Source organism: Sphaeramia orbicularis, chromosome 6 (assembly GCF_902148855.1).
Source record: "Sphaeramia orbicularis chromosome 6, fSphaOr1.1, whole genome shotgun sequence".
In the NCBI taxonomy this organism is placed as follows: Eukaryota; Metazoa; Chordata; class Actinopteri; order Kurtiformes; family Apogonidae; genus Sphaeramia; species Sphaeramia orbicularis.
This window is the reverse complement of record NC_043962.1, coordinates 1,900,127-1,915,995: the sequence shown is the minus strand read 5'-3', so window position 1 is coordinate 1,915,995 and position 15,869 is coordinate 1,900,127. Positions and strand designations below refer to the sequence as shown.

At 43.4% G+C, this 15,869-nt stretch overlaps 1 protein-coding gene across 2 annotated transcripts in view; it reads right to left on the bottom strand.

Moving 5' to 3' along the window:
- Positions 1-12,743: 12,743 nt before the first annotated feature.
- Positions 12,744-15,869, bottom strand: part of csnk2a2b (casein kinase 2, alpha prime polypeptide b) — a 34,662-nt gene continuing 31,536 nt past the window's right edge. For both annotated transcript variants that reach the window (XM_030136002.1, XM_030136003.1), the window contains one exon: positions 12,744-13,086. The gene's annotated coding sequence lies outside the window, so the exon portion shown is untranslated. The remainder of the gene's footprint in view (positions 13,087-15,869) is intronic.

Sequence of the window (15,869 nt, the reverse complement as noted above, 5' to 3'; positions counted from 1 at the left end):
ATGAAGCATAATTTCTTTTTCAATTTGGCACAATTTGGCCGAAAATATGACTTTGGCAATTATACTATGAAGCTAACGATATACTCGCACCCAGGTAATGTCTTTTTTAAGGAAGTCCTCGTGTATTTCAGTGAAATAACACTCATCCACATAAAGCATCTATAACAACAACAGAGTCCAGTAGTAGAAGAGTCTGGGTAAGTACTGCTGTGTATTTAGTACATGTCTGTATTGGTTTTGTTCTATTTGAAATGTGTTTCACTCTGAGAACACCAGGTGAACTCCTGGACCACCAGTGACTTCTGAGGATGATGAGGATGATTTATGTCTTGGACTGTACCAGTTTCATTGCATATCACTGCCCTGTCATGTCTGCTTGATTGACGATGAACCTTACTGCGATAATTCTGTTTTGCACCTATATTATTGTTTGTTTTATTATTTACCTATTGTTTATTATTAATTATTTGTTGTAGAGGGATTATTTTCTTTGAAAATAGTGTATTTTTCTTTGAAAAATACACTTGTTGGGAAAAAAAAAAGAAGAGTCTGGGTACTGATCTGGTCTGGATACGTTTCAGAGTTTTCACTAATTAACCTCCTCAGACCCAGGAAATGTCAGCAGCACCAGCTTTTTTGTTTTTTGTTAAATCAATGTCTATATTGGAAACATCCTAATGCAACAGTTTTTTCAGACGCAGTTTTTAAATTTTTTATGGAATGTCCTTAGTGGTGGACAGTTTTCTTTTCTTTTCTTTTTTGTATAAAGTTGTGAAACTCTTGTCCACAAATGAGGACAGAAAACCCACAGCTGGGTCTGAGGAGGTGAAACATTCAGCGCATAAAGAAAAAAAAACACACAACAAAGACAACGCAGGACTGTGGAGCAGCTGGAAACCTGAGCCCAGTAACTGTTCTCAGCTCCTACATGTAACAGGGCAGAGGTCACCAGCCCTGCGCCTGTAGATCCACTGTCCTGCATGTTTTAGACGGATCCCTCTGCCAACACACCTGAGTCACATGATAAGCCAAACATCTAGCTCTGCAGAAGACTGAGGACGACCGTCAGGTGTGCAGGAAGAGGGAAACGCCTAAACCAGGACTGTCCAACCCTGGTCCTGTAGATCCACTATCCTGTGTGTTTTAGACACGTCCCTCCTCCTGCACACCTGACGGTCGCTGTCAGTCTTCTGCAGAGCTTAATGTTAGGCTTCTGTGACTCAGGTGTGTTGGCCGAGGGAAACAGCTAAAACAAGCATGTGGTAGATCTGGAGGACCAGGGCTGCAGATCCCTGCAGTAAGGGATGCTACAGTAGTAAACATGGCCCTGTTCCAAATGGATGGGTTAGTTTTGCCCCCCCCCCCCCAAAAAAAATACCCTTTTCCTTCTGTCTTAAAAAACTACAATATCTTAACTTAAATATTTGATGTTTTCTGTCATACAGCTATGAAGGTTTTGCACATACGTCACATGATCATGTGGTTTTCTGTTTATGACGCCATATTGGTAGGCGAGCTTTCCTTGGATCATACAACATGTTAAAGATGGAGCTGCTAAACTCCTGTGTGCCGTTTATTCCTCCTCTTTCACCAGTATCAGTTCTGCGTACAGACCACTGGGTTCCACTGGTGGCAGCACTGGTTCTGTTCTGCCCACCGCTGTTTACAGTTATTACTGCCATTAGCCTAGCTTCTCAGTACAGTTAGCCGAGCTTCTCAGTACAGTTAGCCTAGCTTCTCAGTACAGTTAGCCTAGCTTCTCAGTGTAGTTAGCCTAGCTTCTCAGTACAGTTAGCCTAGCTTCTCAGTATAGTTAGCCTAGCTTCTCAGTATAGTTAGCCTGCGTGCCTGTAGCCTTAGCGGTGTGTAAAAACAGAATAGCCCTCATGTGGTCCGGTGCTGCAGACCCTTTAAACCTCCAGGAGGACTTCCCCTGGACCATCACCTACAGACACAGTGCTTGTAGATCTACCTGCTCCCTTTGAGTTTCTTCAGCTGGGTGAGGCAGATGGAAGTGGGCGGAGCTACGGCGGGCGACACCGCTGAGTTCAGCTGGAGCTGGTGACAGTACTGCCCCCCCGTCTGTGCCGGTCTGCTGTAACTATGGGACAGCCTTCCACATGAGGTCCAGTCACATGATGAAGGTGGGAGGGGCTTTAGGACACAGACAGTTCATGGAGCGTTTACAGTGAACACATGGGCGCGTTCACCAGTTCAGAGCCTGCAGGTGTACGGCTGATGGGAGCCGGCTGGAGCTGGGAACACTGGTTTGACCTCTGAGTTGTGCACACATCACTGTTGTTCGTAAACATGTGAACTCATCTGTGGTGCCTTTATCACAGCAGACAGACTCACAAAGAACAAAACACACAAACTCCAGTCCACAGAAAAACACCAGATAAAGCAACAGTTCAGACTTTCTGGATCCAGATAGCGTGCCTACCAATATGGCGGTGTAAACAACAATCACATCACCAGTGACATCAGCTGCAAGTCCTGAATAGACGGTCCTAACTGAAATACCCTCACTGAACAAAAAATAGTACCATGGGTCCTGGAGTCCAACAGCATATTTAACCTCCTCAGACCCACTGTCCACATTCGTAGATAAGAGTTTCACAACTTTATACAAAAAAAAAAAAACTGTCCACCACAAAGGACATTCCATAAAAATTTTAAAACCTGCATCTGAAAAAACTGTTGCCTCAGGATGTTTCCATTATAGACACTGATTTAATAAAAAACAAAACAGCTGGTGCTTTGCTGACATTTCCTGGATCTGAGGAGGTTAAAGACAGAGACATTCATTTGACCTTTCAAGGTCACTCAAGGTCAAAGGTCATGGCACCAAATGAAAGCCCATATGTGACCTCCTGTCTATTACCCATAGTAATTACATCTGTAGCGACCAAGCCCAAACTGAAAGCTGCTGAGGGGCGGCGTAGACAGGACACATTCTTGACGCGCTAACCGGACTTCTGTGTTCGTGAAATAAAACCTTCCAAACGACGTCTTCTTTGCGTTATTTATTGCTCATCCTTTCTTCAACGTGCTCATGCAGAGTTATAGTCATCAATATCCGAAAGTCCCACAAATACACAACACATCACCCGGCGTGGCACTGAGTGCCGGCATGCGGTCAAAAAACTATTGGTGCTCTCCCGTCCAGCAACACCTGACCTCAGAAGAAACATTCCTACCTAAATAGGCATGTGTTCAAAGGTGACACCTGGTGGACAACATGGTATCCCACACATTTTCTTGAGTTGGCCCTTACACACCGGCCCCTAATTGTAATGACTTACAGGCATAACAATTCAAACATTTACAAAGTAAGGTGCCATAAACAAGATGAAATAATAAGTGTGATTACCACATTACATAGAATACCTCAAATGACCTGCTAACCTTCATTCTCATGTAACAGGCAAAGTTTGGTCACAGGCCTTTCAATGACACTAGACTTCGTTTGCAGATGCACTGAACGCACAAATCCCCTTTTATCGTGGAAAGCCTCCAAGACCCTTCCGAGTGGCCAGGAACCTCTTGGGGCAGTGGGATCCATTATGATGACGACATCTCCGACCTTCAGATTTCTCCTCTTGAGGTTCCACTTTTGCCTTTCCTGTAACAGTGGTAAATATTCGCGAACCCATCGTTTCCAGAAGAGATCTGATATATATTGAATTTGTCTCCACCGACGTTTCATGTAAAGGTCATGACGTTCAAATAGTCCAGGTGGCAGTGCAGGTTTTCCTTTCATGAGCAGAATGTGATTAGGAGTGAGAGGTTCCAAGTCATTTGGATGATTTGACAGTTTAGTGATTGGTCGATCATTCAAAATTGCTTCTGCTTCACATATGGCTGTGTGAAGCCCATCATCATCAAGCATCTGCTGTCGAAGCACTGAATTGAGAATCCTTCTCACCATGCGAATCATCCTCTCCCAAATGCCACCAAAGTGAGAGCCTGCTGGAGGATTGAAAGACCATGTGACTCCATGTTGCTGCACTGCATTTTGGATCTGGGCATGATTTAGAGCTGCAACAGCCTCCCTTAACTCTCTTTCTGCTCCTGCAAAGTTAGTTGCATTATCTGACTGAATGCGAACCACCTGACCTCTCCTGGCCATGAAACAGCGCAGTACGTTGATACAGGCGTCTGTATCCAATGAATTTGTAATCTCTAAATGCACTACTCGGCTTGCAAAACAAGTAAAAATCACTCCATAACGCTTGGCTGTGCCTCTGCCTTTCTTCACCTCAATCGGTCCAAAATAATCTACTCCGATGTTAGTAAATGGGGGTTGGTCAGGAAGGATTCGCTCTTTTGGCAAGTCAGCCATTTTTTGTTCCATCAGCCTGCTGTTGTACCTCCTGCAGAAGCAACAGTCTGCCATGATCTTCCTCACCACTGCGTTGGCACCTGTGACCCAGTATTTCCTTCGTAGTGTGGACAACATATGGTTACGACCACTGTGAGCAAGCTGCTGGTGAATGTGCCTCAGAATGAGAGCGGCTACATGCTGATCTTTTGAGAGAATGTGGGGATGTTTCACTTCTTCTGGTAGTGAACCTTTAGTCAGCTGTCCTCCAACTCTTAAAAGTCCATCACTCAAATATGGATCCAACCTGTAAATTGAGCTCTGCTTATTCACTGATCTTTGTCCAGCTTTCAAAGCAGCAATTTCCTTAGCAAGCCTTTGCTGCTGACAGTACTGAATGATAGCAAGTTCAGCCTCCATCAGATCCTCCATTGACAAAGTTTGCCCCGTTTGCTCTGGTCTTTGCTGTGTCATCTGAGCATTGGATGTACGTCTCCTCTGAGTTTTCTCCAGTAAAGTTTTTTTCAGCTTAAGAAACCAGGCAACAGCGACCTTCAGTTTCCTCCAATCTGAGAAGTAAGTCATCAGTTGACTGGTTGCATCCACTGAGCTATCCACAATGGCAACATTCACCGTGACTTCCCTTTTGACCTCTACATCGTCTGTTCCCAGAGCGGTATCCATGACATTAACTGGCCAGCTTTCTTCTGGTCCAACCAAGAACTTAGGACCTTTGATCCATCTGCAGTTTTGAAGGAAATCGCCAGCCCTTATTCCTCTGGATGCATCATCCGCTGGGTTTTCCTTGGAGCTTACATAATGCCACTGAGAAGGTGTGGTGGCTTCTCTGATTGTTGAGACCCTATTTGCCACAAAAGTATGAAAACGTTTGTCCTCATTCCAAATGTATTTCAGCACCGAGGTGCTATCGGTCCAGAAGACAGATTCTTTTAGTTGCAGCCTTAGCTCATTCTTCAACATCAGGTCGACACGAACAGCCAGGACAGCAGCAGTGAGCTCCAAGCGAGGAATGGAAATTGTCTTTAGAGGTGTAACTCTGGCCTTGCCCATCAGGAATGCAACGTGGACTCCTCCTGTGTCGTTCTGCACCCTGAGGTAAGTGACTGTTCCGTATCCTGCTTCGCTGGCGTCTGAAAAATGATGGGAGTTGAGCATGCTTAAGGTCTCCGAATCCCTTGGTTTTAATGCACCTTTCCACCTTAAACGCAGCCAAAATATCCAGGTCCTTAATCCACCTGTTCCACTGATGCAGCATGGTCGGAGGTATGGTTTCATCCCATCCGATGTTTTTTCCTGCAGAGCTCCTGTAGCATAATTTTAGCAGGCAATACAACTGGTGCAAGAAACCCAAGTGGATCGCATACAGAACTCGAAACTGACAACATTCCACGTCTTGTACAGGACTTCTGAGGAACCTTCATCATGAACTTAAAGCTGTCGGACTCAACACACCACAGCAACCCAAGAGCGCGCTCCACAGGAAGGTTGTCACGATCGAGATTGAGCTCCCTCAACTCCTTAGCTCGATGTTCCTCAGAAATAGTCTGCAGTAGGTGGCGACTAGCGCTCATCCATTTAGTCAGAATGAATCCTCCTTTCTGACAAAGATCCATGAGATTTTTGACCAAGAGTGAGGCCTCCTCTTCTGAGCTGGTGCTCTTTAAACAATCATCAACGTAGAAGCTCTCCTTGATGGTTTGGATAACTTCAGATGGAAAACTGGACCGACTGTCATCTGCAGTTTTTCTTAGCACAAAGCTAGCACAGCTCGGAGAAGATATGGCACCGAACAAATGAACCGTCATTCGGAATTCAGACATCACCTTGGTCAGATCTCCGTCTGGCCACCACAGAAACCGAAGGAAATCTCTGTCATCCTTGTGTACTTTCACCTGATGGAACATTGACTGGATGTCTCCCATGACAGCTACTGATTCCTGCCTGAATCTGAGGAGGACTCCAAGTAGGGTGCTGGTAAGGTTGGGGCCTTGCAGCAGCTCTTCATTCAATGATGTGCCCTTGAATGTTGCACCACAGTCGAACACCACCCTCAGTGTCTGCTTCTTTGGGTGACGTACACTGTGATGAGGGATGTACCAAACTCTCCCAGGACAACCATCCAGCTGCTCCACAGGTACCATCTCTGCATATCCCTTATCAATCGTTTCATTGAGACAAGCTTCGTACTCCTCAAAAAACTGTTCATTACTCAGAAATTTCTTCTTCAGACTCTCCAACCGCTGTTTTGCCACAGAGCGGTTGTTTGGTAGGGAAACATTTTCCTTCTTAAAGGGCAGTTGCAGACTGTAATGACCATCCTCCAGTGTTGCAGAATTTTCCATGATCTCCAAAAACTGCATATCCTCCCGACAGTCCTTTGTTCTCTGTAGCACTCTCATTAAAGTCGTGGTTGTATTGTTCACACAGCAGCCTCTCCAACTTCAATGTAGAAATCCTGTTAACCGACACTCAAGGTAAGTCTGCTGCCACAGTGCTGTCCTTGGTGTCCAGTGGTCCATTTATGGTCCATCCTAATGCTGTCCTTATAGCATATGGACCATTTCCACAGCTGTTTATCACCTCCCAGGGTTCCAACATCTTTGGTGCAGGTCCACCTCAGCCTGGATACGAGGAATGTGCACTCTTGACAGATATGCCCACTTCACTATATCTCCTTCAGTTGTGATGTTGTCTACACTTACAGGCATCCTCTTCTGTGTGAGGACTTCAGGTAGTTTATAGAAGAGGTTGGTCTCCAAACCAGACACTTCCAACCCTGTACATTCATAGGCTGGCACGACTCTTTCCTGTCCCATTGTCTGTAGCAAAATATGTGTCCGTCTTCCAGCCAGGTTGAGTTTTCTCATGAGATGCTCCGAACAGAAGGTGGCAGTACTGCCAGGATCAAGAAAGGCATATGTCTCTATTATCCTGCCTCCTTTGATGGATTTAACCTGTACCGGCAAGATGGAAAGAAAACAGCGTTCCCTACCGGCCCCTGTATGACCACAGGTTTCATGAGGTACTTTAGTGTCACATGCTGCTGGCTCTTTAACATGTTCAGTGTTGGTGTTGGTTTCGTCTTTCCTGTCAATATGAAGCACACTTGGATGACTTTGACCACAACTCTCGCAGGTCAAACGCTCTTTGCAGTCACGACTTCTGTGACCTGGACATAAGCAGCCAAAACAAAGCTCTTTCTCCTTTAGAAAGCATATTTAGTCTCTGTGCTTCTTCTTTCTTCTTCCGATGAGTGACTTTGGTTACAGCACACACAAGTACACTTAGACACTGTAAAGCCGTGAGCACATGAGGCTGCTCCTGAATCTCTGAAGTTCTCAACTGGCTGCACAGGAGCAATGGTGGTGGCAAAGCTGTTTCCTTTAATTCTGTTTCCTGACTGTGGCTTCAATCTGTTGACAACCTTTGAGCCAGTTGTTCCTGATGGTGGGTCCAGAATATCACCAAATAAGGGATCTGATTGAATTCTCACGTTTTTCAATGAATGCAACCAAATCCTGGAACAAAGCTCTGCGTTTGGACGTCTCCAGTATGTCATGTGCAACAGTTCGCCATCGCTCCCGCATCTTAAATGGCAACTTAGACATCACTGCTCTCATGTTACTTGGCATGTTCATCTCTTGCATGTACTGCAGCTTCTCCATGACATTGCAGCATGAACGCAGGAAAAGAGAGAAGGCCTGCAGAGCATTCACATCCTCTGGTTTTATTGCGGGCCAAGCCAATGCTTTATCCATATATGCAGAAGCAATCCTATATTCATTGCCAAAGTGTTCCTGGAGCAACCTTTTTGCTTGATCATAACCTTGACCTGGTAGCATGTGCTGGCAACTACGCACCAGCTCCCTTGGCTGTCCTCTAGTAAATTGTTCCAGGTAACACAAGCAATCGCCGCTGTTAACCTTTTCCTCCACTGCTTGTTCGAATGCCCTCTTAAAAGAGATATACTGCAGAGGATCCCCATCAAATATAGGAATGTCTCTTGCCGGCAATACCATTAAACATTGTTATTGTACAAGAGCTGCAGTAATTTCATTTTGTCGTCGCATTATGGTGTAAATATCTCCAGGCTGTCTTTCATCCACTGGCTGAGAACTGAAGAGAGGGGGCAGCCTTTCATCCACAGGCTGAGCAGTGAGCAGGGGACGTTGCCTTTCCTCAACAGGTTGAACACGATGTAGAGAGGGCTGCCACAACTGAGGCTCTGCATCCATTTGAATGTTGTCCAGGTAACCCTGCCTTTGTGAGTCAGTCCGCCGCTTTGCTCCTTGTAGCAGACTAGCCTCCGGTGGCTGAGTGACAGTTGGTGCTGGGTAGCTTGTCAGTGATGTCCAATCCTTGCTTTGCTGTTGCTTGTTCTGAGTCTCGGGTTGGTACTCTGTAGCCAAAGGATTTAGCTTACTTGCAGCTGTTTCCTTCCTCTTCTCTCTTTGCAAGTAGGAATTCATTGCATTGGAGGTTTTTGTACCACTTTGAACATCAGAGGCCTGTAAACCGCTAACTTAGCAGTAGAGGCTGCTAACAGAGCTTCCAGCTCAATCTGTTCACTTTGTCTTTTCAGTTGCTGCTGCTGCTCCTCCAAAGCATGCACTTTCTTTAACGCTGCAACACGGGCAAGAAGCGCAGCTCTGTCTGCCTCTGCTTTGACTCTGGCAGAGGATGTAGAGCTTGACCTTCCACTGCATGCACTTTTTTTTACTTGTGTACTTGCTTGCAACATTTGAAATACTGTCATCTGGATTTACATCATCATCCCTATTATCATCATCATCATCATGTGCATGTTGTTCAAACCATTTTTCCCAACTTTTCACATCAGCAATTAATTCATCATAACCAATCATTTTTGCTTTGAACCATATGTCAAGTTTTATCTTTTTCATTATCAGGAAACAAACACATCAAAGAACCATGAACACGTTGTGCTTCATCACACAAACTGACAAACTCATCAACAGCACATTGCACCTCAGAGTTTTCATCACCCTTTTGCATAAGCTCTTGTATGTTTTTTCTTATTGCTAGCCTTGTTTAGCTTAGCTTTCCTTTCATTTGCAGTCCTTCTAACCTTTCAGCATGAGCTTTAGCAGTTAGCTTCACAACACGTTTGTCCTTGTCCCTTTGATCCGCACCAGTCATATTAATGTTTGAATCAGCTGATTGTGCGTTAGCCTCAACAGGCCTGTCCGCAGCCTCCATAACTTCACTTACCCAGACGCTCCCCATCATTTACCTTCCACCACTGATGCACTGGACTGTTGTGCACGCACACATGAACGGCCGTTTTTACCTTGTACCCGCACATACCTGTCGCTGGGCGCCGCTGACATCCCGGTGAACTAGACCTCCGCCGTGTTTGCAGAGCAGCTCCCGGTGTCCTCACGCAGGTGGAAACTGTCCTGATCCGCAGGAGGAAACGCGCAGCCTCACTCCGCCAGGCTGGAGGCCATCCGGGGGTCCTGCCGCCGTTAGCCTTAGCCTGCCGCCGCAGCCTTAGCCTGCCGCCGCAGCTTTAGCCTGCCGCCGCAGCCTTAGCCTGCCGCCGCAGCTTTAGCCTGCCGCCGCAGCCTTAGCCTGCCGCCGCAGCTTTAGCCTGCCGCCGCAGCTTTAGCCTGCCGCCGCAGCCTTAGCCTGCCGCCGCAGCCTTAGCCTGCCGCCGCAGCTTTAGCCTGCCGCCGCAGCCTTAGCCTGCCGCCGCAGCCTTAGCCTGCCGCCGCAGCTTTAGCCTGCCGCCGCAGCTTTAGCCTGCCGCCGCAGCCTTAGCCTGCCGCTGCAGCCCAGCTCCAGTGAATACACGTCCGCCTCCAGCTTCCACTCATCCGAAGCGGCTGCAATGCCAACACACGCCGCCGCTGTGACAAAGCTCCTCCAGCTCCTTCAGCAGTTTTTTTTTTTGGACTTGAATGTAGTGACCAAGCCCAAACTGGAAGCCGCCGGGGCCGCGCAGACGGGCACATTCCTGACGCGTTAACCGGACTTCTGCGTCCGTGAAATAAAACCTTCCAAACCACTTCTTCTGTGCATTATTTATTGTTCATCCTTTCTTCAACGTGCTCATGCAGAGTTATAGTCATCAATATCCGAAAGTCCAACAAATACACAACACATCACCCGGCGTGCGGTCAGAAAACTCTTGGTGCTCTTCCGTCCAGCAACACCTGACCTCAGAACAAACGTTCCTACCTAAACAGGCATGTGTTCAAAGGTGACACCTGGTGGACAACATGGCATCCCACACGTTTTCTTGAGTTGGCCCTTACAATAGCAATATCTTACATTTATAGCACTTTGAAATGTGTCCCATTATAAACCACTGTGTCCCATTATAAACCACTGTGTCCCATTATAAACCAATGTGTCCCATTATAAACCAATTTCAAAAATTGATTAAAAAATTTTTAAAAAATGAATATTTCCCAATTCTTTGTGTACTTAAGAAGGTAATATCAGGGTGAATCACATTCTTTTTGTGCTTGTAAATGGATACCGTTATGTCTGTTTAGAATGGGAGGACCCCAGGAAGAGTAGTGGATGTTCTGCTAATGCTCATCAGCTAATGGGGATCTAATAAATAAATACAATTTGAGCAAACTTGGTAGACCTTACCCCAAAGATGTTCCACAACAAATATAGTCATTCTGACTGTTTCAGAGAAGATTCTTGAAAAATAGTTTACAGATGGACAGCGGACACCAATAGTCCATCGGACCTTGGACTAATAAAACAAAAAGTAAGATAACACCATGAAAATAACCATGTAAGACAAGAAAAACCACGACAAAAGACCTATTTTTATTTTTGTTTATTGGAAGGTAGAAGGGGCAAGTGCACTGAAAAACAAAAAGTTTATGGTGCAGTCGTATTAGAACTGTACCATAATTTTTTCATTTAAATTTTAATTAAAAAATGAGGAAAGTATCATTTAAGAACCTGAAATAAAGCCAAGGTACGAGTCATGAGAACCTGTAGAAGAACCAGTTTATATGGAAAAACTTCCATCACTCATGTCAAAAAAAAATACAAGAAATTAAAAAAAAAGACAACAGCTCTCTGACCTTTTATTTAGTCAGAGTTAATGGATCTGTGAATTGTCTTTAGTCAGATAGAACCTGTAGTAATATATAAGAACTGTTAACATATGGATATAAAACACTTTCCATTAATCAATAGTCACTTTTCCATTGACCCTCAAACTGTGCAAATATAACTTGCACATAAAAATGTATCTAATGGAAAAACAATTTTGTCAAAAGTCTCATTTTTCGATTAAAAATTTCTGCGCTGGCAAGAGGTGGTTTTTCAGGCGGAGCACAAATGGTATATCACGCAAAACTGTAATGAAAAGACCTTTCTTTGCAACTAGTCAGGTGAATAAAAAAATGGGTGTTGACATACGTTACAGCAAGTGAAGAAGAAAACCCGATCAATTTTTAATTTAGTCAGAGACAGAGGGGTAATATAGAATAATAATGAATATATCTGTGAATCAACACCATATTTACGTTCATGTTTATGGAATGACTTCTAGTGTCATCTTGTGATCATAAATAAATAAATCATTGCATTTTTGATTTAATGGAAAAACCGACATTACGCACTTGTGTTTTTTCAGCATTTAGTAAGTATGGGTAAAGTTTTGTGCAGATGTCCGATGGAAAAGCGACTAGTGACATTGTGTCTGAAACGGACCTTTACATTTAAAGGAAAACTCCACTAAAACCTCTGTTACAGGTCCAAAACACACACACTTTACCTGAGACATTAAAAACACCCTTAAAAATCCCTTATTTTTTAAGACACACTTTGAAAGAGCCTTAGAAAGCGGGTTCAGTAACATCCTGTGAACATACGTTAGCACAAATATAACATATTGACCCTTTAAGTTCGTGGTCACTCAAAAGACTAGTCCAACGAGTGTTTGAATGCAGTTATTTTAATCATCTTTAAGACAGTCTCTCAAATCAAATAAAAAAAAAACATCCACAGCTACTAGTAATGCATCAGGATGTTACATGAATATAAAACTAAAAGGCAATAAATTCACTCATGACACAAGCAGAGTTCATCTAAATAAAAATCATTTATTTTTCATTAATATTATTATTATTATCATCATCATTCTATCTAGAGAGAGTCCACCATGCCACTTTCTGAACTGGAGTAGTGCTAAGACATCTGTCTGTTTGTTCAGGTACATGACGGGGGGTGGGGGGGGCAAACAGACGGATGGATGAACGGGTCTGGGGGTGGGGAGGGGGCGGGACTACAGGCTGACACTCCTGTTCATTCTCCATGCTGATGCAAAAACAAAGAGGGACCATAAAAAGTAAAGATGGAGGGGTCAGGGTCGGGGGGGGGGGGGGGGGGGGGGGGGTGGGGGCTGAATTGTCGTTTGTCCTTGTTGACCTACATGAGACTGAGCTGGAGGAAAAAGACGAGTCTGGGGTCGGGGGGGGGGGGAGCAGCTTCAAGCTCATTGGTCAGGCTGCTGGACAGGGAACCAGGACAGGCCAATCACAGACTGATACAGAGGAGGAGGGTGTATGTATACGTGTGTGTGTGTGTGTGTGTGTGTGTGTGTGTGTGTGTGTCCGTTTGCACATATCTGTGAGTGTGTAACTGGTCAGAGTTACTTTGTTCCATTGTCACTGTACACTTGTCAAAGTTACTGTCACAACCGGGTACAAAGTTGAGGTAACAAACAAACTTCTCGTCCACTTCTGTAGGGAGACACAAGAGAAACAAGAGACGGTAAAAAACACACATGAGTGGAGTCTGAAGGAAAGGACAAACAACAAAAGCACTCAGAGAGCACAGACCTCCACCAAGACAGATCTGCCCCCCCCCCCCCCCCCCCCCAGATCACCACCCAAATTTAATCATTTCTTCCTTGTGCCAGTATCAACATTTCCTGAAAATTTCATGCAAATCTGTCCATAACTTTTTGAGTTATCCTGCTAACAATCAATCAATCAAACAAACACACAAAGCAAAGTGATCACAACACCTCCTGGCAGAGGGAACAGGCAACAGCTGACCCTTCACTGAGGCACAGGTGTCACCCAGGCCCACATGAGCCCCGTCGAGCTTTAATAATAAATGGAAATGTTTACATGATGTTCTGTAGGTCTGACTGCAGATAGCGTTAACCTGTGCAGAGTTCCTACAGGTTACATTTAAGACTTTTTAAGACCTTTAGAACAGAATTTAAAAGGGGTAGGAATCTTTTACTATCTCACTATTCGATTTGATTCGATTCCAATTTTTGAAATTGGAAATTCAAATTCAAATAGGGATGTAATGATTACCAGTAGAACAATAAACTGTGGTAAAATTGCAGACGGTTAGTATTACTGTTTAAATTCTAATTCTCATGATAACTGTGTTTGATTATTGAACTTTTTCGGAGAAAACACATATGTAAAACTTTGCTTTTATGTCAGATATTTGAGTATAGTTTTAATTTATTAGAATTTTAATTTTCTATACCTAACATTTGGAACCAATATTCACTTTTAAAGTCTTTGAAAAGGTTCATTAAACATCTGTGTGTTATTTATGCAATAAAGTATATACATTTTTCAAATTGGATTTTATATTTTTTTTGTGTTTTCTGTCCTTTTGTGTTTTTATAGTAGGTTAAAGTGTAAAAATAATAGACAGATGATATAGATGAAGTTGTGCTGAAAAAACAGATCCCAAACATGGGTATAGTAAACATTTGTTTCTATAGTATATAAAGGCAAAGTCAAAAGGACTGAAAAACAGACAAAATAGACTCAGACCACTAAGGGTTAATATGTGAATGTTTCTGACACAGAAGGGACATTGGGACTGTTATTTTATTTGATTTTTTGTTGTGTTTTTTTCAAAATACAACTTGGTTAAATTGTTTCAGTGTGTGTATTAGAACTTTTTGAACATTTTGAGTACAATTTCAACAATACCGCGATAATAATGATAACCGTGATAATTTTGGTCACAATAACCGTGATATGAAATTTTCATATCGTTGCATCCCTAGATTCAAAATCAATTTTCAATTCAAAATGATTTTTGATTCACAATGATTTGATTCATACTGATTTCTGCCTCAGTTTCCAGGTGTGTAAAGGATCCTCATAATCTGCTTCAGTCTGCTTCAGTAGACAGAATGACAAATGCACACACTCAAAGTCTTTCTCATATTTATTCAGTTTTAAACATTAATCCATGCTTGGCAGGGGTTTGGCGAGGTACAGCAGTGTGCGTTGGTTTTCCGCTGGTGTCCGACAGTGTCACCGTGTCCTTAAACTCTGGCTGATGCAGCTGACAGACTGAGCTCAGGAAATCACCTTGTATGTGACGCCAGTTTGTTGCATTTGGTGTGGTATACATACGCATTTAGAGCTGCAACCGACTAATCGATTAGGTGCTTGAAGCCAATGCAAAAATTCACGATTCAATTAATCGACTGGAATTGATTGAAGGGAAATATTCTGTTGCAGTTTTCCTGAACTGAAGCTTCTTTGTGCGTCACAATAAGCGTCCGTGTGAAACACAACAGTGGAACCAATGTTTAACAGCAGAGAAATGAAGGAAACAAAGCTTTGATTCAGGAGAACTGTGGTTGAATGATTTTTTTGGATCACTTTGAGTCGATTAATTGGTTGCAGCTCTATACGCACTTTCATCCTTTCATGTGTTATTTAATGCCATTTGATTTGAGCCACTAATCGCGCTAATCACTAACTGCTAACCCCATAGCTAACCCTTCCTCCTCCATTAGTTTCCTCTTTGTTTTGGTGCTTTTACTGCACATGCGTATGTTCCAGAACCGACTGCGTGATGACATCAGGACGTCCTGCGTACAAAACTGAGGCAGACTGCCGGCGGATTTGTTTTATTTTTTAAAATCAATTTTGGGACATTTTAATTCGATTCTGAATTGTAGTAAATGAGAATCGCAATTTTTATATCAATCGATTTTTTGGCACACCTCTAGTGTTTAATGCCCATTTCACGGCCACACCGACAAAAATTTGTGACTCCTAGAATTTAGGAAAATGTTAGAGCTGCAACCGATTAATCGATTAGGTGCTTGAAGCCAATGCAAAAATTCATGATTCAATTAATCGACTGGAATTGATTGAAGGGAGATATTCTATTGCAGTTTTCCTGAATTGAAGCTTCTTTGTGCGTCACAATAAGCGTCCGTGTGAAACACAACAGTGGAACCAATGTTTAACAGCAGAGAAATGAAGGAAACAAAGCTTTGGTTCAGGAGAACTGTGGTTGAATGATTTTTTTTTATTCCTTTGAGTCAATTAATCGGTTGCAGCTTTAGAAAATGTATTTATTTATTTACTCAAATGCTTAATTCCCACCGGTCCCAGTCATTTTTCACTGGGAGCTGCAAAGTTAGTGATAATCAGCTTCTAATTTCAACATAAACTATCAAGTTGTAATGGTTGGAACTATACTACAGACCAAAAAATTCAGGATATTTAATTTTATTTTGTCT